The sequence below is a fragment of the Anomaloglossus baeobatrachus genome, chromosome 1 (assembly GCF_048569485.1).
Source record: "Anomaloglossus baeobatrachus isolate aAnoBae1 chromosome 1, aAnoBae1.hap1, whole genome shotgun sequence".
Lineage (NCBI taxonomy): Eukaryota > Metazoa > Chordata > Amphibia > Anura > Aromobatidae > Anomaloglossus > Anomaloglossus baeobatrachus.
This window is the reverse complement of record NC_134353.1, coordinates 608,661,838-608,689,430: the sequence shown is the minus strand read 5'-3', so window position 1 is coordinate 608,689,430 and position 27,593 is coordinate 608,661,838.

Genomic DNA, 27,593 nt, shown 5'->3' with positions numbered 1-27,593 from the left:
GGGAGGCAACAAGGATTTGTGTGTGTGACTGATGTGCCTAACCGGGGTGTGGGGTGTGTTGTTGTAGTACCTGTGACGTCCTGGCTTGTCCAGGGCGCCACACCTGTATCATCTGATGTGCAGTTGGTCTCTCCTGAACCTTTAAGGGCCCTCCCTGACAAATTTTCAGGGAAGAAAGACCAATTTACGGTGTTCAGGGAGAGCTGTAGCTTATTTTATTATTTTTTTTTTTTTTTACCCTGCAATCTCGGTCATCAGAGAATAAGTCCCAGCTAGTGGGAATAATCCTGTCCCTACTTCAAGGGAGGTCCTCAGACTTGGACATTTTCTTTGTCCCTACAAGCTACAGAATGGTCATCTGTCGATACCTTTTTGATGCCTTGGGGTGAATCTATGACGAACCTGACAGAATCCAAGCCCTGGATTCAAAATTCATGAACCTTACACAGGGTGGACAACACCACTGAGGGCTATAGTACAGAGTTCTGGCAATTGTCCATGGAGGTTCTGTGGAAGGATGCAGCTCTCAGGTGTCAGTTTCACCGTGGCCTTTCAGATACTCTTAAGGACTCTCTAACTCTGCATGCTCCAACCTGATCTTTGAGGTAGGCCATGACTCAGTGTATACCATATACCAGGTTAGTCTCTTTAGGATGCAGCAAAGCCATGAACATGCAAAACAGTTAACACCCCCATTTGCCAGCTTAAGTTTTACTGAAGAATTTGGTTTGAATACTTTTTTAATCCCAAGAAGGTGAACAAAACTAACTCTTACACACCCAGTCAAGGCTGACTAATACCACTGTTCTACACAACAAAATAGGCCTGGAAGTAGTAACAACAATGCTATAATTTACCTGCAAAATATATCTTTGTATGCGGTACATTCTGGTATCCTCCATTTTGATACAGGTAAAATATATCTTTGTAACCTGATGAAGAGACCTGAGTAGTCTCGAAAGCTTGCTATTATTACCATCTTTTCAGTTAGCCATTAAAAGGTATCAACTACTGAGGACTCTCAGTTCTTTTAAACAAACTTTTTTTATAATTTACCTGATCGTGCACCCGCCTAGTGCAGTCTCTAAGTGTTTACCTAGAATTCTGGAACAATCGAATAAATTGAAAATAGGAAGAGGAAAAAACGGCACTCACCAAAGCACTGTGTAAGTGCGAAACGGCCGTCGTCTGACGTGTCCGGCGTCCTCTCCCTCCCCACCAGCCCCTACCGCACATGTAACCGCTGCGCTTGAAATAAAGCTGCAACCTGCACAGCAACGATTTGGTGAGTGCCGTTTTTTCCTCTTCCTATATTGGATATAATCTGAACTTCATGCATATGTGCACCCCGGATCAGCTGTGATTCAGCCTGCATGCTTGGATTTTACAAAAAGCCAAATGGTTGTTGCTGAGTAGTGCCCTGTTTTCCTCTCATCCACTTTGGAATAAATTGAAAAGATGGCTGATTGGTGGTGAAGCACAGCAGTTCACAAACTTAACAAAATGCCTTTAAACCCACTTCTTTCCATCTTGTGGGTGATTTCATACTGAGAATGAACAATATCCATAGGGTTCACTTTAAGAACCACTTGAGCATGGTGGGCACTTCTGATCAGAATACCACTATATGCCCCTTAGGATTCCTCTTTACTGGCAGCACTGTTTGCTCAGGGAGCTAAGTCTACTGGGCAGTGATATTATAAAGTGCCTGTAACTGGCTGAGTTTGGCACCAAACTAAGTGTGTACCTACTCCAACTATGATTCCTGCAGTGGGCTTAAGCTTGGGATTTACCGAACCTGGGTCTGGTCAGTATAATGCTGCAAAGTTGCGTCCACCCAGGTGATGACTGCATAAGCAAGTGATTGCGAATCTTCAACAAGGTGCATGGTTCCACTACTGGCTTGCTGAAGGCCCTCCTGTCAAACTCGTCACTGTAAACTTCTCCTTGCTAGCCGAACTGGGACGGAACGGTAGTCTGTCATCTGGAGTAGTCTTCGTCTTCCTCATGGGTGCCACATACCCCCACAGCAAATCGCAGCACTTCCGGGCTGCAATAAAATAACAATGATTCACTGCAGTTTTTTTAAGCAAAATAAACTGGTAGACAATCTTCCCTTTATGGGAGGCACTAGTACTTCAAACGTTTTAAACATTATAACTCCGTACGGTTCAATTTTCTAACATAGTCAACAGGTCATTATCAGTATAAATCTTCTGTATCATAAAACCCTTTCTAAGTATAAGATATCTAAAACATTTTCAGTATACATAGCAACATATATAAAACATTTTCAGTACACATAGTAGAAGTAATACAACCATGAAGTCCAATGTACCACCCGTCAGTGCACTGCTCCCCTCTGGAAAATATCCCCTTAAGAACAGGGGAATCTATGATTTCCTTAATTCTGGTAAGGGTGCACACCAGTTGCAACTATATACAAACTAAGTTCGGACCACCCATAGTCCAGTAGCCCGGTTGTCCATCAGGTCAAGCTTTTAAATGGTACTAATATTTTTACTGCGGGTAGGGAAACTCCGGTCCAGCCGGTGTCCTGGGATTCTCTTCCACAGTTTGCGTGCAACTGTCCCGGATCTTCCTGTTGCAGGGGATTGTGGCGGGAAGCGGGGACCGGCACCGAACTTGCAGCTGGAGTGGGTTCTGGTGCTGCAGCAGCCGCCTCCCGATGACACAGTCCCACGTCCAGGGCATACCAGCCCCGCTCTCTCTTGTGCTGGGTGTAAATAATCATATCCCCATGGTACAGGTCCTGTCCTGGATGACCCCTACGGAGGCGGGATTCAACATCTCAATGGGACACAAAGATCTCCTTGGCCAGTCCCGGCTCCGAGATGAGTCCCCATCCCCGCTCTAAGTCAACCCTGGTGACGGTGCCCATCCTTAGGGGTCCCTGGGCCGATGGGCGGGCCCTTTGGAGCCGCTGTTTGGCTGCCATGTTATGGGCCTCCACCACCGCCAGCCGAGTCTGGCACAGTCGATCCTTGGCAGCCAGCTGGGTGATGGTAGCCTGGCAGACAGTCCACGGGCTTTCCCCCACACTGGTTCGTGCGGATGTGGGAAACTCAAGGATTGCCTGGCAATCCCCCCAGAATACACCTGGGAGGGCATCTTCCAGCTCTCCGGTGTGAGCCTTGGTCCCTGGTTCCCAGTCAGAGGCTGCCAGGTTGGGGGCAGTTGGATCCTCCACTGCCTGGGTATGGGCGGCTGGAACTTTGACTGCCTGGGGGTCGTCGGCTGGGTGTTAGACTGCCTGGGGGTTAGTGGAGGGGTCTTCGGCTGCCTGGGGATCGGCGGCCGGGTCTTCGGCTGCCTGGGGGTCGGTGGTCGGGTTGCAGGTCGTGAGGCCCGGGACTGAGGACAGCGGACGGGTCAGTGAGTCCTGGAAGCTGTCACAGTTAGTGGGGGCAACTTGACTTTCTGTTACCTCCTCATACCGCTCCTCCTCCTCCAGGGCTAGCTGTTCCTGATTTTCATAGGCCCGCATCGCCTCCACCGACCCAATCATGGACGTCTCCCATCGCTGCATGGCATCCAGCTGTTGCTGCCTCAGCCTTTTGCTCAGCCGGACTACTTCTGCCAGGGTGTGCCATGCTTGGCTCCCTGCGCTTCAGGTGACTCCAGTGTGTCTGTTCACCCCAACTCCTGCGCCAGACTGTCTCCCTGTCAAATCTCTTCCCGGTCTCTTGGGAGGCAGGACTCTCCACCTTTTTGCTTTAATTTCCTTTTCTCCCTTCTTCTGGCATAGGAGAGGGTGGGCTTGGACTTTCGCACCACTCTCCCCACCAGCTCCACTGAGTCAAGGCACGACTCTCCCTTGTGTCAGTGACCTCCTCCCTCTCCCCCAGTGGCTGCCCCTCCCATTCCTGAGTTCCTGTCACTAGTGGGTGGATGCCCCAGTGTTTGGTGGCAACCTTAAGACCCGACCCTAGCCCAGTCCCCAGTGGGGAGGGCAACCTGCTGTGTATTTTTTAAATGTTTGGATGTGGAATCGGCACCGACCTCCTCAAAACCCGGGATGAGTACTACACCTTAAGTGAGGTGCAGTACCATGTGGCGACTGAAGCCTTAGGGGCGCCACTGGTACACCATGCCACAAGAACAGTGTTATACAAAAGATCCAAAGTTTATCAACATAAAACCTTTATTTTGCCCAAAACGTGATGATCATAATTAGAGAACAGCAATGACTGTAGCACAGAGAAAGATTATAACTACATTTTCTAAGCCAAAAACAGTCACCAATCATTAGGAAGTATACAGGCATTTGCTTTAAATGACTTCAGCACATCTGCGGCCACAGGATATCACTAGTCTTTCACACTGCTCTGGTGTGATTTTGGCCCACTCTTCTTCCAGTTTTTTGTTTCAAGGAACAAACACTGCCCATCCACTTCCAGAAGTGTTTTACTATGGACCAAAAGCAAAACCCTTCCAGAGGTGGGTGTGTGTTTTTCTTTTTTATTCTCCGTGAACAATACATCTGAGAACGTTGAATGTAAGCCAAATTTGAGCAGATCAAACTCTAACCGCAGCATGCACAATGCAGGGCATCACTCACACACGAGCACAGCGCTATACTCACATTGGTGATTTTCACATAATTTTCTGAGCCCAAACACCGAGCCTCGAGCCTAAGATTCAATCATTTCTAATTGTGTATTGTTCTCTAATTTTGATCTCCAGTGTATGTCCTGTAAACAAGTCCAAAAAAGATTCTATAGAGGAGTAACAGGGGAAATAGTGTGCCCTGATGGCTAGTGATTAGTACTGCTGGGAACAATGTTCTCAAAGTCCCTGCAGTGCATTGCTACTGTATATACATTGTTAAGGAACCAGAGCAGCAGCTATAAATGTCTGCATGATACTATTATCATGTAGACAATTACTGGTGGGTGCTAGTTAGTTGCATATTCCCCACCACCTCACATGCCACCCCACTAGAGGTTGGCTTTCCCAAAACACCTCCCCAAATGAATTTGTATTTGTCCTACGCGTGATGCTGTGGGGGTACACCTGATGGTACACCTCTAGTGGTTCTCCGCAGCGCTGGTGCATCTACCTCTCCCTGTGCATTGTATCTGAAAGGAGCTACAGGTTTTACACACTCTCTGAGGAAAGAAACCACAATGGCTGGGCATTCAGTTCACGAGAGAGCAGGTATCACCCACCCATTTTCCTCTATGATCAGGTCCGCACTCCTCTACTTGGAGTTAGGCCCCACCTCTGCGGACACTGGTTTCTTGAATTGACACTATCAAAGCTTGTTACGATGGAGATTTCTGGTCAGACCGCCAGTCCCCACTGGTTTCATCTCATACACGGGGATATCAGAGCCTGCTCATTGTTTTACCACATAAACTACGTCTCCCACTAGTCATCTAATTTCCCAGGCAGTCTCTTAGCCCTAACTAGTACTCTTTCATCAGGGATATACACCATGTACCGGTCTCTGGTTATGATAGGCAACCTGTCTGAAATAGTCACGCACCACCCTGTGTAACGTTCTCAACCGCAGTCAGAGCTCTTGTGCTCACGCGATAGTGTTCCGGGGAGGGTCAGCCATGAGATCAGGCATTTGTAAATCCTTAATTACCCTACCCTAGCATTTGCTGTGCACCCGAGTATTGTAAGCCCACATAAGCTCAGGCAAGTAGTCAGGCCATTGTGTTTTCTGACCATATTCCAGGGTCTGCAGCATTTGAAGAAGGGTGCGATTGTAGTGTTCACATGCACTGTTGCCTTGCGTATGATAGGGTGTTGTTTTGGATTGCTCAATCCAATACAGATGATAAGAGTTCTTTCACTAGGTGTCCTGAAAGCATTCCCCTTGAACAGAATGATTTCGCCATGAAGACTGAAATACCTGAATGAAGTGGCATACCGCTTCTGCAGCTGATTCCGCAGTCTGGTCCCTGGTAGGTACCACTATAGTATATTTGGTGAAGTGATTAGTCAACAATAAATAGTAGGACAGTAAGACTGTCCTGAACTGGAGTACCCTATTTGCACATAATCAATCATCAATATATCCAGCGTGGCGGATATCCAGAAGGTTTGAACGGGGACACGATGTTCGACATTGTTACTCAACCCTCACGTTCTGCATTTTTTTTTAAATGCTAAATTCACATGTTTTCTAAGTCAGTGCAGTACACCATTCTTTGTAGCCAATTAGAAGTCTTCTCACACCCAAAGTAGGCCTCTCTCTCATGGGCCTCTTGGTCGTCTGCTGCACCTAATGGGAATTACAATCTGCTGTCAATACTGCAACACAAGAGGCCTTGTATCACACTCAGCCATATCTCATTGATCCAGCATTTTTCTTCCCTTTGTGGAAATACTTTCTTGCTCCTCCATCTCTACACATCTTCACTTTTGTTCTGGGCCCGCTTCCAGTCTGCGGGAGTTTTTCCCACCACCATGTGCATCATGGTGGCCACTCCACTTGTGTACCATGCCCGGAAGACAGGCAGTTGGACGAGGTCGGGAGTTTCCATGTCCTCTAGATCATCGTCGATACTCCCCACAGGTGGTTCCATTGGGATACGAGACATCGTGTCTGCATTAGTATGTTTAATTCCAGAATGGAACTTGATACAGTAATTGAATTTAGTCAGCCGAGCCATCCATCTCTGTTCCAGCGCCCCCAATTTAGTATACTCCAGGTTGGCCAGCAGATTATTGTCTGTCATTACCACTATTCCATCCCTTGTCAAGTATTCTGCAAATTATTCGGTCATCTCCCAAACCATAGCCAGGAGTTGTAACTTAAAAGCTGTAGTTTTCAGGATTATGCTCTGGTTCCCTCAAAGAGTTATTTCTGTAGGCGATCACTGTTTCCCGTATGTCTTGTACTTGCGACAACACTGCTCTTAGACCATGCAGACTGCCATCTGTGTAGAGCAGAAACTGAGTTTTGAACCGGGCATAGGCCAGAATGAGCATGCTGGTTAGGATGCCTTTCAAATCCTCAAAGCCTTCTGTTGTCTAGGGCCACACTGCATGGGGCTTGTCTTGGGCTCTCTGGCTGTTCCTCGCTCTAGCTCATAGAAAGGACTGACCTGATGGGTGAATTTTGGAATAAATCGTGGTAATATCCGGCGAGCCCCCAAAATGCTTTCAACCCTCACAATGGACTCAGCTGAGGCCACTTCTGCAGGGCCTCCACCATACTGGTAACCGGCTATATACCTTTGGGAGTCACCACATGGCCCAGGTATTTTATTTGGTCTTACATTCCTTACATAGCAACAATCCCCCTTCCTGTAAGGCACTCCCTCCTGGTTGCTTACACCACCCCTGAGCCTGGGTTGAGAATATCTATACATATGTCCTGTACACAAGTCCTAAAAGAGTCTATAGAGCAGTAACAGGGGAAAGTGTGTTCCCTGGAGGCTGGTGGTTAGTATTGCAGGCATCAGTGTTCTCAATGTATTTGCAGCGCAATGCTATATGCGTTGTTAAGTAGATCAGCAGCTGTAAACAGAATGTTAATAGCATGCAAACAGTTAATGATAGGTGCGAAGCAACTGCATATTCCCATTCAGTTGGATCACAGGATTCGAGCAAAATGGGGTTTCGGCTATTTTACTCGAATTGGTCTAGTTACCTGGGGCAGAACCAATGGAGGTTGGAGCTGCCAGCTTTCGGACCATTGAGAAGAGACATTGGCGTGATCTCGGACTCTGCCCCTACTGTGGTTGCACTGGGCAGTTTGTCAAGGACTGTCCAATATTTCCTCAAGCTAGTAAGCTGCCGGGAAGTGTCTGAGTCTAGGTGATGGTCGAGGAAGCCACCCAGACTTCAATGTGCCTTTTTATGCCTCAGATAAAGTACTCCTGAATGTGAAACTACTTTTCTAAAATCAGCCGTTATTAGCATTTGCTTTCATTGACTGTGGGTTTGTAGCCAACTTTATCAATTCAGGACTGGTTTTGAGATTAGGATTAGCGACAGTTAGGTTAGAAGGACCCATTTAAAGTGTTGCAGTTGAAAGGATGCCATTACTCCAAAACCTTGTCCAGCTGGTAAGAGTGGAATTCACACAAAGTGAGAACACTTCACTCTGAGTCTATCTTTTGCTATGTATTAATTTACCTGCTGGGTTGGTATTGGGATTTCCAGGACTGCATATTGTAAATCCTGTCTTTCATTAGTGTTAGAAGGATATTGTTAAGTGGAGCTCCAGTTATTATAAGAAATAGTTCTGTAGTGGATTTCACCACTATTCTGGAGTGTCTCCTGGGGGAAAAGGAAATACTGTTTTCTGTAAAAAAGAGGCAGAGACATTACCTTCCCATCATCCTTATGGTTGTGCTATAAATTTTATCCCTAATGCCAAATTACCGAAAACACACCTGTATATTTTATCGGGTCCTGAATGTCATGAAACACTATATACCAGAAGTTTACAGAGGGGTAATATCCGTCCTTCCTCCTTGCTTGTAGCTGAGGATTTTTTCTTTGTTAAAAAGAAAGATGGTGGTCTCCATCCTTGCCTCAATAAACAAAATTATGGTTGAGAATCCCTCTGAACATTGTATTTGATAGGGAGTACAATTTGTCTCCAAACTCTGAAGAGTGTTTTGGGATTTTGGGAAAATTGGGGATTGCGTTTTCATTTTCCTCTGCTTACTACTCTGAAACCAACAATCAGACAGAATGGACCAATCAATCATTGGAACAAATTTAAAGGTGCTTCGTAGTGGCTCAGCAGAAGGACTGACTCATATTTATGCCTTACTGAGTTCGCCTTTAGCAGATGGGTCAATCAGTCCACTGGAACCTCCTCTTTTTCTTAGTTATGAATTCTGGATGTCCTGGAGTAGAGGTCACCATACAGAAACTTGGGGATGTTGGAGGGAGATTCGAAAGAATATTGGGATGGCCCAGCATCACTAAAAATCGAGGGCTGCTAGGAAACGTTCGGCAGGACCCATCTGCAATGTAGGTGATAAGTTGTGGTTATCATCCAAAAACATCAAGCTAAAAATTCCACCAGTGAAGTTGGGTTCTAAATTTATTGGCTTGTATGAGATTCTGTAGGTTGTTAATCCGGTGGCCTTTAGATTAAAGGGTACTTTAGACGTTGCGATATCGGTATCGATATCGCTAGTGAGCGTACCCGCCCCGTCGGTTGTTCGTTACGGGCAAATCGCTGCCCGTGGTGCACAACATTGCTTACACCCGTCACACGGACTTACCTTCCCTGCGACGTTGCTCTGGCCGGCAATCCGCCTCCTTTCTACGGGGACGGTTCATGTGGCATCACAGCGACATCACACGGCAGCCGTCCAATAGCAGAGGAGGGGCAGAGATGAGCGGCTGGAACATACCGCCCACCTCTTTCCTTACTCATTGCCGGTAGACGCAGGTAAGGAGATGTTCATCACTCCTGTGGTGTCACACATTTTTGATAAATCACAGCTGACATCAACCTCGTATATTACCCCAATTGCCACCACACCAGGACAATAGGGACGAGCCTGGTAAAGCAGCACAATTGGTGCAACTAATGGATGCACAATTGTGGGGTCGCTGCGGGCTGCTATTTTTAGGCTGGGGAGGACCCAATAACCATGTACCTTCCCAGCTTGAGAATACCAGTCCCCAGCTGTCTACTTCATCTGCATGTCATTTTTTATTTTTTAGCAAAGATGGCTATGGCATTAACGTGATTGGCATGCAATCCCCGCATGTTATTTGGCAGAAAATCATGTGGGGATTGGACTCGAACCTCAAAAGGTGAATACCAAAATACTTGACGAGTAACAAATATCCAGAATACCTTAATATTTGTGTGAGTAATGAATAGAGCCAAATATATTCACTCATCACTAGTTATAATGAGAAATGACACAGAAAAAAAGTATTCAACACGCTTATTGAAATTTATTTAATACTTTTTACAAAAGCCTTTGTTGGTGATGACAGACTCGAGATGCCTCCTGTATGGAGAAATTTGTTGCATACATTGATCAGGTATGATTTTAGACCAAGCTTCCACACGAGCAATCTTCAAATCCTCAATGCTCCGTGGGTTCTTTCTGTGAACTCTGCGCTTGCATAAAACGTCTACTGGATTCCGGTCAGGTGATTGGCTGGTCCATTCTAGCAGCTTTACTTTCTTGCTCAGAAATGAATTGAGAGTTTCCTTTGCTATATGTTTGGAGTCAATGTCTTGCTGAAATATTCAGTCTCAATTCATCTTCTGTCAAGCAGGTGGGTTTCAACTTATTGCTCCACGGGAACGGACTCACCCTGGAGGGTCGTAATTGAGCGACTACCAAGTTCTTTATCTTAGTCTCTGATGGTGAGGTTAGGCTTGCTGGCGCTGGTAACAGTCAGGTGCCACTACAGGGGAGTCCCTGGTACATTAGTAGCTGACCCTAAAGGGTCAAGGATGCTGGTATGGATTTGGGAGATGGGCAGAGGAGGACCACAGGCTGGAGAGGATTTGGGTGTAGGTACCAGCAGGATGGAAGGTGCCGGCTAGTCAGGTTCTGGTTACGAGTCATGGACAGAACTGCTTAGCTCTAAACGCTCTCCCAAGATACCTGCGCATCATGCGCAGGCACTGGACAGAAGGCAGTGCCAGTGACAAGATCCGCGGCAGGAACAGGATGGTCGGAAAGGTGAGAGGGGTGTCATTCTTGCAGGGAGGAGGAAGTGGGGCACTGAGGCGATGCTGCTGCAGGCAATACAGTACCCCCCTTTCCAATCCGCCTCCTCACCAGATTAGACATGAATTTCTTCAAGAGAAGAGGAGCATGGATGTTCTTCTTGGGTTCCTATGACTTCTCCTCAGGACTATGACCCTTCCAACCCACCAGGAATAGGGTCCTACCTTATAGTAGCCAAGATGTTCTTAACTGCAAAGACATCCTTAGAACTGAAAGCCAAAAGCGTGGCACAAGACACTACTCAGAATCACTGGTTTGAGGAGAGAGATTTGAAAGGAATTAGGAATATGTAATGTGTCCGGAAGACTCAGCTTGTAAGAGACATTGTTAATGTGTTTGATGACTTCAAAGGGACCAATGAAGCGGGGACCCAAGTTGTAGGAGGGAATCTTCAGATGGATGTACTTTGAGGATAGCCACACTCTTTCCCAGGAGGAAATTAAGGCGGATCAATACGTCTCTTGTCAGCATGCCTCTTCATCTGCTCGGACAATCTCTTGAGAATGGATTTGGTGTCCACTTAGACCTTAGAGTAATCCCTGATGAGAGTATTGTCAGCAAGGATTGCAGAAGTGGTTGACACTGGAAGCGGGATAGGAGGCTGTTGTTTATTGACCACGAAAAAGGGTGATTTTACAGACTCCTCACTTTTGTGGTTATTGTAAAAGAACTCTGCCCAGGGTATCAACTTGACCCAATCATGGTAAGAATTTGTGAAATGAAGCAGAAAGTTGGTGAGGAATTAACTTACATGCTTAACCTGACCATTGGACTGAGAATGATATGCTAAAGAGATCCAATTATACATCCAGAAGCCTACAGGTATCTTTCCAAATCTGGATGCAAACTGACCTTCCCTGTCGGGCACGTTGTATTGAGAACAGCCATGGAGACGGAATATGTGGGGAACAAAGTTTAGGCAAACATGGGAACAGACATAGACCAGATAATGGAGCAAAGTGAGCCATTTTAGAATAGCAATCCACAACTACTTAGATGACAGAGCAACTAGAGGACACCAGTAGATCCATAATGAAATCCATCGGTATTTGCTGCCAGGTAGCTGAAGGAACAGGAAGCAGTAAAAGTCATCAGGATGGAATTTGTTTAAGATTCTTCTTTCATGTGCATGAAGGACAGGCAGAAACAATCTCCACAATGTCCTTCCACAAGATAAGTCACCAACAGTGTTGAGAAATGAGAAGAGTAGTCTTCTTCTGCCCAGTATGACCTGCCAGCTTTGACAAATGGCTCCACAGAAGAACTTGACTATGGGACTTACCCGGAAGAATTCGAGACAAGTATACTAGTGTAACTGTGATCATCTTGGAAGGTTCAATGATGAATCGAGGCTCCTCCTCTTGTTCGATGGGAAGGAAAGACCTGCACAGCATCCGTCTTGTCAATCTTGTTCACTGGCCGAAAATTAAGGACAAAGTCAAAGTGGGCAAAAGACAACAATCATCTAGCTTGGCGGGGGGGTCAGCCTCTGGGCAGACTGCAGATAGGCAAAGTTCTTGCGGTCAGTATATATGATGAACACACAAGCTAGCAGCTTATGATCACCTAGAGTATAGTTACGTTCTGGAATGGAAAGGCCTTGGAGAAGAAACCTCAGGTCACCAGATGAAGACTTTTGAGTGAGAATGGCTTCAGCGCCAATTCCAGAAGATGAAGGGTCTACCTCCAGGAAGAATTGCTTGTTCACTTCAGGCCTATGAAGCACTGGAGCTGGAGAGAATGCCTGCTTCAAGGAGAGGAAACCTCAGCCTCCAAAGTCCAGATCTTAGGAGTAGCGCTTTTATGTTTCATAGTAGAGATCAGAGCAGTCCGAGATGAGAAGTGAGGAATACATTGCTGATAATAGTTGGCAAATCCTAGGAAAAGCTGAATAGCCTTCTTGTCAACCGGACACAGCCATTTGAGAAACAAGACATCTTCTTAGCTTCTATCTTCAGCCCTGTGTCAGAGATGATATACTCCAAGAAGGTAAGAAAAAATTGCTCAAAGAGGCACTGGTAGTGGCTTGTTTATGGTGAAATTATGTTCTTTCCACTTCCAGTTAATGGCCCCAACAGTGCTTGCTAGAACCTTCAGTCAATACAGTCCCTGACAGAAGTTCTGTCACTTATCCATGTTCTGTAAATAAAAGCTTATAACCTGACTTTAAATTCATCCATTGGTTTCATAAATTACTCTTTTGAAAGCTAAAACCCTCCCAAATATAGTTCAGGTTATGAAAATGAAGTTGCTGCAAAGCTGAAATATTGATCATTTAATGAACACAGAAAGGTCAGATTTTGGCAAGACAAAAGTTTTGTCGCCTTGTCATATAATGCACCCAATCCTAGTTTACATTCTCACCTGTGCTCACTAAATGATCGATTGATTAGTGGGTGTGTATAAAAAGAAACCCAGCACCTCAGACCTTCACTTGAACTGTAACTTGACCTCTGACAACATGCTAAAAATCCACCCTGCGACCAAAGCCTTGTTTAACAAGAGGCTGAAGACCAGATCCACTGCAGAGGTGGCTGGCACCTTTATTGTGTCTCAGCGTCAAGTACAAAGAATTAAAAAAAGATTTAAAGAGACTGGAGATGTTTTTGACAAGCCCAGGTCCGGCAGACCCCGCAAGATAACTGCTCAGAAGGAATGTTTGTTGGTTAGCAAATCCAAAGCCAGCCCCTCTTCCACTGCAGCAGAGCTCCAAAAGGCCTGCTCACCTCAAGTCCCTGTGTCAACTAGAACAGGTTGCAGGATTCTGTCTCAAAATGACCTCCATGGTCAAATCAATGCCCAGAAGCCAGCACTAAACAAAAGGCAATTAAAAAACCGTGTGGCATTTGCCAAGTCCCACAGCCTGCTTAATGGATGGACGCTGGAAAAGTGGCAGGTGGTGGATTTCTCTGATGAATCTTCAGTTGAATTACACAACAGCCACCGCAAATACTGCAGGAGACCTACTGGAGCCCGTATGGATCCAGAAAACAGTTAAGTTTGGTGGTGGAAAGACCATGGTCTGGGGTTACATTCAGTATGGGGGTGTGCGAAACATTTGCAAGGTGGAAGGCAATATCAATAGCCTAAAATATCAAGAAGTATTAGCTACCTCTTACATTCCCAATTATAAAAGGGGTCAAATTCTGCAGCAGGATGGTGCTCCATCTCATACATCCATCTCTACAACAAAGTTCCTCCTGGCAAAGAAGATCAAGGTGCTCAAGGACTGGCCAGCCCAGTCACCAGACATGAACATCATTGAGCATGTTTGGGGTAGGATGAAAGAGGAAGCTTGGAAGACAAAACCAAGGAATCTAGATGAACTCTGGGAGGCATGTAAGACTGCATCCTTTGCTATTCCTGATGACTTCATCAATAAATTGTATGAATCATTGTTGAATCGCATGGATGCAGTCCTTCAAGCTCATGGAAGTCACACAAAATATTAAATATGGCTCTAATAGCACCACAACTTCATTCACCAATGTTATGCAACATGTTTTTTGTGGGTGACAAAACTTTTGTCTTGCCAAAATCTGACCTTTCTGTGTTCAGTAAATGATCAATATTTCAGCTTTGCAGCAGCTTTATTTTCATAACCTAAACCAAATTTGGGAGGGTTTCAGCTTTCAAAAGAGTAATTGATGAAACCAATGGATGAATTTAAAGTCAGGTTATAAGCTTTTATTTACCTAACATGGATAAGCGACTTCTGTCAGGTAAGAATGGTTGGGGAGATCAACATCCAACACTGTGGAGACACCATCACGTGTTTCTCAACGTAGTGACACTAGAACAAGGCCCCCTGGGAAAATATGCAAAACAAGAATGCCGCGAAGACACCATCACATGTTTCTCAACGCTGGCAGGAAACTAGCCAGGTCTTTCACCGGGAAGGAACAACCACAGGAAGGGTAGTCTCTAGTCAAGGAAACTGCCTATACCAAAACATGGTATCCATCCACAGACAGCTGTTTCGTGGTATTTGCCCCTCATCAGTGTGGAGTAGGAAACTGGCTAGTGGGAGCAATGTAGTCTTCTACTAGGCATCTCTCCCACTAGCCAGTTTCCTACTCCACACTGATGAGGGGCAAATACCCCGAAACAGCTGTCTGTGGATGGATACCATGTTTTGGTATAGGCTGTTTCCTTGACTGGAGACTGCCCTTCCCGTGGTTGTTCCTTCCCAGTGAAAGACCTGGCTAGTTTCCTGCCAGCGTTGAGAAACATGTGATGGTGTCTCCGCAGCATTCTTCTTTTGCAAAACTTCTGTCAGGGACTGTAGTACCTTTAGGAATATATTTACTTATAAGTATTAAACACATCACCAATTTTCTATCACCTGCTGTACATAGCATGGAATGGAAGAGTGAATGAACTTTTGAATCTAACTCTGATTGAATAATTTTGATGAAATATTGCAAATTAATTTATTTTTTGAGATGCCAAGAAAACTAGTTAACATCTTAAAGCCATTGTGGTGTTTCATCAGTGAATAGCCCGTGTCTGAGTTTGTTGTTGGCTTGGATTTATATATACATCCATAAAATTAATGAAGATTGAGTGTTTCCTTTTGGTATCTTTTGACAATGACCGAGAGACCTCTCTACTTCTCAATCTCTTCTCTGGATACTTTAGTTTATGACCTCTCCTCTCTGAGGACCATGTTGTTGCTGTTTTATGTTAGCTGTCTCCTCCAGCTAGATATTCTCTAATCATTGTCAGTTTAGAAGACAGCAGGGCTTGAGGAGGAACCTTTTACAGGAATGTAGCTGGAAAAACTGGAATGCACTAGATAACATTAGGTCAGCTTATTGCTTTCTCTTAAACACCATAAAATCAAAATATCTGGTTTTCCAATATATTCAATATTTGTTTATAATTGCTTATATTTGCTGTCTTTTCAATGTGGAATGGCAATCTGTGTACATTGGGGTTGTTGTTTTTTAAAAAGAATATACTGGACCAACAGGGGTTAAATGGCAAATTTAGTTTAACTCCTTATTGCCGAAGTTACATACTGTGTTTTCCCGAAAATAAGACAGTCGCATAGCTAAGGCTTATTTTCGGGGTAGGGCTTATTCTCGGGGAAACACGGTTGGGTGTAACTTTACCCTCCACAAAAAGCAGACCCCCCATCCCAGGAAAATCATGCTTACCAGACCCCGTACATCTGCATTGCTCCCAGGTCCTCCTGCGATCTTCAGCGGGCGCTTCCAGCAGATATGCTTCACGCGTTCCTCCCTTGCTTTTGGCCGACACTCACATACATCAGATCGCACACACACATCAGATTGCACACACACACACTGAGCACATCCGGCGATACCGATTGCTTCCAGCCAGCAGGGGAACCTGGGACGCAGTGCAGTGGAGCACAAGGACCAGCAGTGGAACACATAGAGGACCTGTGGTGAAACACATTGATGCATTCCACCACAGGTCCTCACGCTTAACTGCACTGCATCCCAGGTTCCCCTGATGGCCTGAAGCAATCGGTATTGCTGGATGTGGTGTATGTGTGTGCAATCTGATGTATAATTGTGTGTGAGACCTGATTGTGTGTGCGATCTGATTGTGTGTGCGGGTGTGCAATCTGATTTTTGTGGGTGTGCGTTCCAGCGCAGGTCCTTGATGCGTTCCACAAGAGGTCCTCCTGTTCGGCATCTGGTGAGTATGATTGTGGGGTCTTCTATCTTCTTTCTTATCTCTTTTGGGGGTGTCCGCTTTCTATAATGAAGTGTCCTGCAGTATTCTTTAACTTTTTAAGCTACATGGACACTTCATTATTGAACTGCAACTAGGGCTTATTTTTGGGGTAGCCCTTATATTTCAGCCTTACGCTGAAAATACTGAAAATTCCTGCTAAGTCTTATTTTCGGGGTACGGCTTATTTTCAGGGAAACACGGTATTAGAGCAATTAATGGATGAGCTTGACAAGCTAAAGATTCCTGATAATTTGGAGGACTTTATTCAATTGTGCATCCAAATTGATCAGAGACACACTGAACAAAGAAAGGAAAGACTGCAAGTATTTGGAAGCAACTCTGCCTACTCCTTTAATCAATCAGCTTTGAATAACCAACAAGAATTGGAAAGTGTGTCTAGACCTATGCAAATTGATGTTATCAAAACCTCTCTCAAGTGGAGAAGGAGATGCAATATACAGAGAATCTATGCCTCTATTGTGGGGGTCTGGACATTTTGCTATTACCTGTCCTAATAAAAGGACTATAACCTTCACAAGTTATAAGACTGCAAGCAATCTAGGCCTTTCTAAACAGTCAATTCCTGTTATGCACACTATCTCATCGGTAATACTGTTATCCTACAAAATAGATTCACCATCTTCTCATTTTGTCATGTTCATACAAGTCATAATCGGGCGCCAAAAATACAATGCTCTGCCATGTTAGATTCTGGAGCTGGAGGGAATTTCATGGACTACAATTCACACTTGATAACATTGTAACTAGGACTAAATCCATGTCAATTGCTATGGAAAGTGTGGATGGATCACTTGTATCATCTGGACCTCTTATCATGAGACAATTGAACTTGAAATCTCTATCAAACCTGATCATAATGAAGCTGTTAGTTTTCATCTTATTTCTTCTCCAAAGTTTGCAGTTATTCTAGCAATTCCCTGGTTTTCAATTCATAACCTTTCTAGCAATTGGGCATTAAGGACTATTACATTTCCCTCTCAGTACTGTAAGGACAATTACCATAGTAATCCATCTGTTCTTAAACAAATTCATGGCTTCAAGATTTCTCATCAGAATTAGGATAAACTACCACCTCAGTACCAGCAGTTCATTGATGTCTGAAGAAGGGCCAGACTGACCATTGGGCAATTCTGGCAAATGCCAGAAAGGCCGGTCCCTATAGTGGGCCACTCAATCTACAGTCACCGCCACTCTCCTCAGCAGTATGTACGCTGGGAAGCATTAGTTTACCTTGTGCACACAATCCCACTGCACAGCTGAAACCAGCAGGCCCAGGAGGCAGCGTGCTTTGGTCGGCTTTGCTGTGCAATGCGATCGTGTGCCCAGCGTACATGCTACTGAGGACAGTGGTGGTGACTGCAGCTCCCTCCTTCCTGATCAAATGTATTTGCGTCTCTCAGCCGTAAATACATTTGAACAGTGTAGTGCCGGGACTGGCGACCCAACATGCAGCAATGAAATGAGGTCAGCACCTTGCTGATGTGATCATACTGCTTCTGGTGCCACAGAGACATGTCGGGAAGCGGTAAGCGCTCCACGTAGGAGCTGAAGATGAAATATGTAATCAAAAATCAATGTGGATGGTGGGGAAGGGGGGAACAATCGTTAAAGGGACACAGCTTTGAAAGAGTTGGTGGGGGGAGTACTTTATTCAGAGAGGCAATGTGTGTGAGGGAAGGATATGTTACAAAAGGGCAGTGTAGGAGGCAATATTTTGCAGCAGGGGGAGTATTATGAAGACAGGCAGTGAGGCAGTGTGGGGGTATTTAATGGAGAGTGGCAGTATGGGGGGTATATTAAGGAGAGGGGCAGTGTGGGGGTATATTATGGAGAGAGGCAGTGGGGGGTATATTATGGAGAGAGGCAGCATTCGAGGTATATTAAGGAGAGGGGCAACGTGGGGAAATATTATGGAGAGGGCAGTGTGGGAGTATATTAAGGAGTGTGGCAGTGTGGGGGTATATTAATGAGAGGGTCAGTGTGGGGGGACATCATGATGAGCGGCTGTATGGGGGAATATTCTGGAGAGAGGCAGTGTGGGAGTATATTATGGAGAGGGGCTGTGTGGGGGTATATTATGAAGAGTGGAAGCATGGGGTATATTTAGGAGAGGGGCAGAGTGGGGGTATATTATGGAGAGTGGCAGCATGGGGGACATTATGGAGAGTGGCAGCGTGGGGTATATTAAAGAGAGAGGCTGCATGGGGTATATTATGGAGAGGAGCAGCGTGGGGGTATATTATGGAGAGGGACCCGTGGGGGGTATGTTATGGAGAGGGGCAGCATGGAGAGTAGTAGCCAAAGATGAAATGTGTAATCAAAAATCAATGTGGATGGTGGGGAAGGGGGTTACAATCGTGACAGGGACACAGCTTTGCAAAAGTCAGTGGGGGGAGTACTTTATTCAGAGGGGCAGTGTGTGAGGGAAGAATATTTTACAAAAGGGAAGTGTAGCAAGCAATATTTTGCAGCATCGGGGAATATTATAGAGCGAGGCAGTGTGGGGGTATATTATGGAAAGAGGCAGCATGGCGGAATATTATCGAGAGAGGCAGTGGGGGTATATTATGGAGAGACGCAGTGTGGAGGTATATTATGGAGAGTGGCAGCATGGGGGGACATTATGGAGAGAGGCAGCGTGGGATCTATATTATGGAGAGGAGCAGCGTGGGGGTATATTAAGGAGAGGGACCTGTGGGGGGTATATTATGGAGAGGGGCAGAGTGGTATATTATGGAGGGACAAAAACGGGGAAAACAGGATGTGTAAAATTTGGGATCACCTGAGTAGATTAGCAAAATATAAACACATTTATAAAAAAAATCAATTTTATTACTGTATCAAAGACAAAACATGCTGACAAACATTAAAAACATTTAAAAGGCAAAAAGGCACATGAAGAAACCAACACATGGTGTACAACAAACCAAAACCAAACCCCTATACATATATCAGCAAAGTTTGCAACCCTAACCACATGGGAACAGATGATACAGAAATCAGACCAAAAAATGTTAAGTTAGCTATACAGAATATATATACAACCTCCTGGGAAAAAGATGGAGAAGCCAAGACCAAGCTACATCAGAAAACAATAATGAACAAGCAAATGAAACCAAAGGAAGTATACTGCAATAATAAAGCAAACCTAAAATTGACCCATGTGGAGTGCAAACAAGATCTGTAAATGACTGGGGATAGGAAGAGCCCCACGCATATCACCATGCTAGGGTGGTTGCCTCAGGGAAGTGCGGGAGATGTCTAGCATGAGCCAGTCCTTAAATACACAAGTCATAAACCTTAATAATTGAATAAATATGTAATTGCTTACATCTGAAGGTCTGGGATCCAAAAACATGGTGACTATCACAGCTGCCGCACACTGCACAGTAGAAGGGAGAACCCGGAAGAGAGGGCTGCGTCTGCGCACTAGGTAAGTTCAGATGAACAAAAAGGTCAAAGTGGCCGTGCCAGAAACAGCACGCATGCATGACATTTAGAAGGAGACACTTAATGCGCCTGCGTGAGGCACTTACTATGCCTGCATGACACTCACTGTGCCTGCGTGATACTCTTACTATGTCTGCATGATACATATCCTTTGGGAGAAATGGTCAACAGCCTCTTGAATCAAATATGTACTTCAAAGATTACCTTACCCCACAAATGGCCCTTCTGTCTCTAGATTTGAAAGACACTGACCCTGCCTTAGTTACTATATTTATACATATCTTTCTGATTATTAAGCAACTTTTAACAGTAAACTGGAGAAGTAACGTTATCCCCACCACCTCTGAAATAATTAAGCGCATGAATAAACACCAAGAATATGAAAAAAGCATGCAATATATGTGACGCCCTGGGCAAGCCAGGGGTCACAGGTCACAACACCACACACACCCCACATTCCCTGCAGGAACACCAAGGTCAGAACACAAATCCTTGTTGCCCTCCTCTAGGGGCTGATGTTCACACCAGGGGGTGGGCCAGGCGGTTGCCACCACCCACCTAGGCGTTCACAGTCCTGGAGGCGGGAAAACCAGACTAGGGAAACTACTAGGGAAGTGAAGGAGTAAACAGTGAAGAGTTGAGTTTGAGAGTAGAAGGAAGTGGTAGAGGAGCAAGTGACAGGAGTGGAAGTGAGAGGAGAAAAGTGACAGTTTGAAAGCCTGAAGTTGGTCCGGGTGTGTGCCCCGGACTGAGACAGCAAGGTTGGCAGACGGCGGTGACCGTCTGCAGGAGAGGCTGATCGGAGGTTGCCGAAAGGACCGTGGACGGGTGGTGGCCCGGCGGTACCGGAGCGGTATACAAAGAGAAGCCAGCACCAGTGGCAGGGGCCTTTCGGATCCCGGCAAGGCTAGGAGTCGCCGTAATTTGCCAAATCCGTCAGTGAAGGGGACCTCCGGGTCTCCCAGCAGCAAAGTCCCGATTGAAGGCAACAGTCCAACCGTGAAGGGGAGACACCACCACCGCCAAGGCACCAGTTTCCCAGGGCCAGCGCCTGCGGGCAAGAGAGGGGCTCCTCCGGCTCATATCCAAGCTGGGGAGCGGGTTACCGGTGGGAATCCATCGCTACCAACAACCGTTTCTAGGTGCAGGGAAGAGACAGTCACCGCTAACTTGCAGGGAACATCTACACCGCAGCCGTCCGAGGGACCCGTCCAACCAGCCGTTTGTTTACCATGAACTGTGTCATCATCCTTGGGCTGAGTGAGTACCTCCGTGCCGTGCGGCACAGCGCTGCCCCTGCGTCCCTGCACCTCCACAGGCCCCATAACCCGCCTGTCCATCACTCTAACCCCCGTCATCGGGCCCCGGGACCACCAAACCCCCTACCCACGGAGGGGCAAACCAACATCTAGCTGCTCCATACCACCACTCCCGGGATCCCCAGACAGAGCAGCGGTGGTGTCCACACAATCACCACAACCGTGGGTGGCGTCACGGACATTAATCAAATCCCCCACCTACAAAACACCCCTTTCACTCACGGGCGAGGGGCGCCGCTCGAGTCCCCGGGATCCGGCCTATCGCTCGAGCCACCGAGCAGCAGTAGCCGCAGAGCAGCGGCGGCCGGACCCGAGCAGTGGGAGAGCACAGCGTTGACACCCTCCTCCCCGCCCGCGACAACTTGGCGTCACGAACAGGATCTTACCGCTCTGCCGTCAGGTAGAGGTGCGCCTTGTTACCGCCGGAGGTGTCCGGCCAGAAAATTTCAGAAGCCGCCATCTTTGGCGCGAAAAGTCCCCGCTCAAGCGTCTTCTCGAGTAGTGGAGGAGCGAAGGCCAAAACCCCGCCCCAATAGAGGAGGAGCCAGAAAGAGGCTAAGGGGGACGAAATGGCGACTGGTCACATGTGAAGTGGCTACAAAGGCAGGGACGCCAGGACCCTGTGGCCATCTTGTTGCTAGTTCCTGGAAAGCACGACTGCCGAGATGTCCGCTCCAGCTAATAACAGCGAGACCCCCGCACCCGGCACGGCGACGTGGTTGAGGGACCGGACCGTCCCGCTGAGTAATCGTCTGCAGGCCCACATGCAACTCCTCCTGGAGGAGTGGGAGACCGACATGGCGGACGTGGTGGCTGCTATGCGGAGACGCGAGGTGGAAGAGGATTTGGAGGAGCGGGTAAGGGACCCACGCCCCTGTATTCCTGAGGGATCGGCCATTGGAGCTGAGGAGCCCGGCCGGCTTCCGCTCACCCTGCCTCTCTCCCCGCTACCCGTGCTAGCTGCTGCCGCTCCGCCACTAGGCCCGCTACCTGCCCAACCGGTAGCGATACCCTGCCAAGCCGCCCCGGCGGACCAACTGGCTGAAGACGTCCAGGACGTCCCTGAAGTACACCAGGGGGAACCGCTAGGACCGCGGCCCCTTAACAGAATGGTGCCAGAAGTCCCGGTAGTGACTGTGCCGGACCCCGAGCCCGGGACCGTGGCCTGGATGAAGGCCCGGGTGATTCAATTCCACCAGCGTCAGCAGGATCAGATCTTCCGGATGATGGAGCAGTGGACCAACGAGGTGGAGATGCTGATTACAACTGCCCCGATGTACGGAGGGGGAATAGATGTAACAGAGTCGACTGGTGACCCACGTCCCTATGTCCTACCAGGACCGGCCGCTGCGGCTGAGGGGCCCGGCCTAGTCTCGGCCTATGCATCACCCTTGATGTTACTTATGGGGCGCCTCAGTGTAAACTCGCCTGATCTGCTGCTCCGTGCTACCGCAGAAGGGTCTGAAGTGCTGGATGCTGGAGGCTGCGGCAGCTGGTGGTAACCCGCCTGACGCAGGAACAAGAGATGATGACTCCGGCCCCAGCCCCGGGTCCACTGCTGAGTTTGAGGAGGCAAGTGAGCGTTCCTGCTATGAAGGAGACCCAGTGGTTTTCCACACCCCACGTACCGGTGGAAATGGGTACCGGGTACCCCTGTCACAGCAGGCATGTCAGTGCATGTTTGATATGCTGGTGAAGGGGGATGGACCCGCCTTAGCTGAAGAATCTGAGTAGGGCAGCGGAGCACCGTTGTCAAAGTCCCCGTTGGGACCAGCACTGTGTTTAAAAGTTTTAAAGTTTGAGAAAATGAAAATGATTACAGTGAAAGTAACCTGATTGTCTGCATCCGTGATTTGCAACCGGCCGTTGTCGGCACCGTTGTCCCCGTAGGGATCGCTTGAAAAGTTTGGCATAGGAACTCCTATGGACAAGCCCGTGAACTTGCAGGGCAACCACAAACGTTAGTGGCTTGTAAATAATGTTTTTGTTGCAACTGCCACCGTACCGCCTCCGGAGAGGCAGATTGGAAGGAGGGCCCGCAGTAGAGCAGGCTGGGGCCCAGCCACCACAGGAACCGGTGGCTACCCTCTGGAGGGGAAGGACAGATCCCACTCGGGTAACTTGGTTCAGGACTGGGGTCAAGGGGTGCTGCCTGTTTCTTAGGGGCAGCATCAGGGCCAGGTTACTTGGGTGGGAGAGAGCGGCAGCCGCAACCGTTTGTTACCGTAACATTTAAGCAAAGTGCCTTCCATTGTGGGATGATGTTTTTCTACTTGTACTGTGTTGTTTTTATCTTTTTCAGAAAAAAAAAAGGTAAATAAAACCGGTGTTGGACGGGCAGCCCGAGGACGGTCTGGGTTTTGCTAAGGGGGAATGTGACGCCCTGGGCAAGCCAGGGGTCACAGGTCACAACACCACACACACCCCACATTCCCTGCAGGAACACCAAGGTCAGAACACAAATCCTTGTTGCCCTCCTCCAGGGGCTGATGTTCACACCAGGGGGTGGGCCAGGCGGTTGGCACCACCCACCGAGGAGTTCACAGTCCTGGAGGCGGGAAAACCAGAGTCAAGCTAGGGAAGTGAAGGAGTAAACAGTGAAGAGTTGAGTTTGAGAGTAGAAGGAAGTGGTAGAGGAGCAAGTGACAGGAGTGGAAGTGAGAGTCGAAAAGTGACAGTTTGAAAGCCTGAAGTTGGTCCGGGTGTGTGCCCCGGACTGAGACAGCAAGGTTGGCAGACGGCGGTGACCGTCTGCAGGAGAGGCTGATCGGAGGTTGCCGAAAGGACCGTGGACGGGTGGTGGCCCGGCGGTACCGGAGCGGTATACAAAGAGAAGCCAGCACCAGTGGCAGGGGCCTTTCGGATCCCGGCAAGGCTAGGAGTTGCCGTAATTTGCCAAATCCGTCAGTGAAGGGGACCTCCGGGTCTCCCAGCAGCAAAGTCCCGATTGAAGGCAACAGTCCAACCGTGAAGTGGAGACATCGCCACCGCCAAGGCACCAGTTTCCCAGGGCCAGCGCCTGCGGGCAAGAGAGGGGCTCCTCCGGCTCATATCCAAGCTGGGGAGCGGGTTACCGGTGGGAATCCATCGCTACCAACAACCGTTTCTAGGTGCAGGGAAGAGACAGTCACCGCTAACTTGCAGAGAACATCTACACCGCAGCCGTCCGAGGGACCCGTCCAACCAGCCGTTTGTTTACCGTAAACTGTGTCATCATCCTTGGGCTGAGTGAGTACATCCGTGCCGTGCGGAACAGCGCTGCCCCTGCGTTCCTGCACCTCCACAGGCCCCATAACCCGCCTGTCCATCACCCTAACCCCCGTCATCGGGCCCCAGGACCACCAAACCCCCTACCCACGGAGGGGCAAACCAACATCTAGCTGCTCCATACCACCACTCCCGGGATCCCCAGACAGAGCAGCGGTGGTGTCCACACAATCACCACAACCGTGGGTGGCGTCACGGACATTAATCAAATCCCCCACCAACAAAATACCCCTTTCACTCACGGGCGAGGAGCGCCGCTCGAGTCCCCGGGATCCGGCCTATCGCTCGAGCCACCGAGCAGCAGTAGCCGCAGAGCAGCGGCGGCCGGACCCGAGCAGTGGGAGAGCGCAGCGTTGACACCCTCCTCCCCGCCCGCGACAACTACAATAATCTTTTCGGTTCATACTACAAAAGATGGAGTTTATGGCCTACAAACATCAGTAATGCCTCAACGTAAATGGGATAAACCCCTTCCCTCCCCCCTTCTTTATGTTTCTTTTTTCTTTTTCTTTCTTTCTCTCTTTTCTTTTTCACTCTTTGCTTGCTATTGCATCTAAATATGTCTTCACACAGTCAAATAATGAAGTAAGTAATAGAAAATGGTATGTGTGTTGACATTTGGAAGTCTACAACATTCACTAGTCTCATACAATCTCTGTAAATATGTTAATCCTACATGTTCTCCCATTTCCTCCCTTCCCGTGGTTTTCCCTATATATTTCCAAAATTCCCCCAATAAGAGCCTTTTTTCTTATTTTTCTCCCTCCCTCCCAATACCCTCCTCCCCCTTACATTTCAATGGTTAAACATCTTTATGATTACTTATCTAATTATCTACTTTCGGATATATTTATGTAAGAGTATTTGAAATTTTATGATTATTATGTAAGAAAAATATTGAAACAAAGTGCTCTATTTCAAGTGTTTATTTCTGTTAATGTTGATGATTATGGCTTACAGCTAATGAAAACCCAAAAGTCATTATCTCAGAAAATTAGAATATTATATAAGTCCAACTGAAAAAATGATTTTATACTCAGAAATGTTGGCCTACTGAAAAGTCTGTACAGTAAATGCACTCAATACTTGGTCGGGGCTCCTATTGCATGAATTACTGCATCAATGCGGCATTGAGGCAATCAGCCTGTGACACTGCTGAGGTGTTATGGAAGATCAGGTTGCTTTGATAGCAGCCTTCAGCTCGTCTGCATTGTTGGGTCTGGTGTCTCTCATCTTCCTCTTGACAATACCCCATAGATTCTCTATGGGATTTAGGTCAGGCGAGTTTTCTGCCCGATTAAGCACAGTGATACTGTGGTTATTAAACCAGGTATTGGTACTTTTTGCAGAGTGAACAGGTGCCAAGTCCTGCTGGAAAATTAAATTTCCATCTCCAAAAAGCTTGACAGCTGAAGGAAGCATGAAATGCTCTAAAATGTCTTGGTAGACAGCTGCGCTGACTTTGTTCTTGATAAAACACAGTGGACCTACACCAACAGATGACATGCTCCCCCCAAACCATAACTGATTATGGAAACTTCACACTAGTCCTCAAGCAGCATGGATTTTTTGCCTCTGCACTCTTGCTCCAGACTCTGGGACCTGGATTTTCAAATGAAATGCAAAATTTACTTTCATCTGAAAACAACACCTTGGACCACTGAGCAACAGTCCAGTCCTTCTTCTCCTTAGCCCAGGTAAGACGCTTCTGGCATTGTCTATTGGTCAGGAGTGGTTTGACACAAGGAATGCGACACATGTAGCCCGTGTGCTGGATATGAAGCACTGACTCCAGCGGCAGTCCACTCCTTGTGAATCTCTCCCAAACTTTTGAATGGCTTTTTTTAACAATCCTATCAAGGCTGTGGTTATCCCGATTGCTTGTGACCTTTTTCTATCACACTTTTTCCTTCCACTCAACTTTCCATTAATATCCTTGGATACAGCACTCTGTGAACAGCCAGCTTCTTTAGTAATGACCTTTTGTGGCTTAACCTCCTTGCGGAGTGTGTCAATGACTGCCTTTTGAACATCTGTCAAGTCGACAGTCTTCCGCATGATTCTGTAGACTACTGAACCAGACTAAAGGACCATTTTAAACACTTAGAAAGCCTTTGCAGGTATTTTGTGGTAATTATTCTAATTTTCTGAGATAATGGCTTTTGGGTTTTCATTGGCTGTAAGCCATAATCATCAACATTAACAGAAATAAACACTTGAAATTGATCCATCTGTTTGTAATGACTCTATATAATATATGTGTTTCACTTTTTGAATTGAATTACGGAAATTAATTAACTTTTTGATGATATTGCAATTTATTGCGATGCACTTGTAGTAAGCTGTGAAAGGCATAGGAAAGACGTTACAGTTAGATACTCATCTAGATGGAGAGAGTGGATTACAATGGGGATGATGAGGTTATTAATTATGTATAGTTAAAGTTATAGAGTTAAGAATCGTCAACTTTTTTTCTGTACGTGTAACATATAATTTCAGAATAATTCTTGTCAGGCAACATTCATAAAGTACATCCCATCCTAAATAATACAAAGTGATTTACTGTTCTGTGTACCAAATGCATGCAAGAATAAGCTCAGTCACTAAGTAAAGCATTCTATATTTAAAGGAATTTGTATTTTGGGGGGACAATTAGGGTATATCTGCCTGATGTGCTATAAATGTCTCCTAGGTGGGGAGAATTGGGATAATGTGGAGTGGCGGTTTCTGCAGCTCTCATAGTCACAAATAGCCACAGACATGTCCACTCTCCACTTCTCTGTTCATTTTCAATCTGAATGTACTGGCCACCTAATCAGACAGATACTGAGGGAGCCATACAAAATCAGTTTAATAGGAAATTTCATTGGATTTTCCATTTACTGGTAACTATACTCTATCATTCCAAAAGTGTGCCTCTCAAAATAAATCTGCTTCACAATGAAGCCGTCTGGAGCAGAATTTCATGGAAATAATTCCCAATCTAAGGTATACTGGAGTTCTTAACATTAGATACTTTCCTCCTAAATTTCCAGCTTCTCTGTAGTGTGCTTTACACTTCTACTGTATTGTTAGGGTTTCTTTATGTTACATATTTGTCCTTCTGTAGATTTGAATG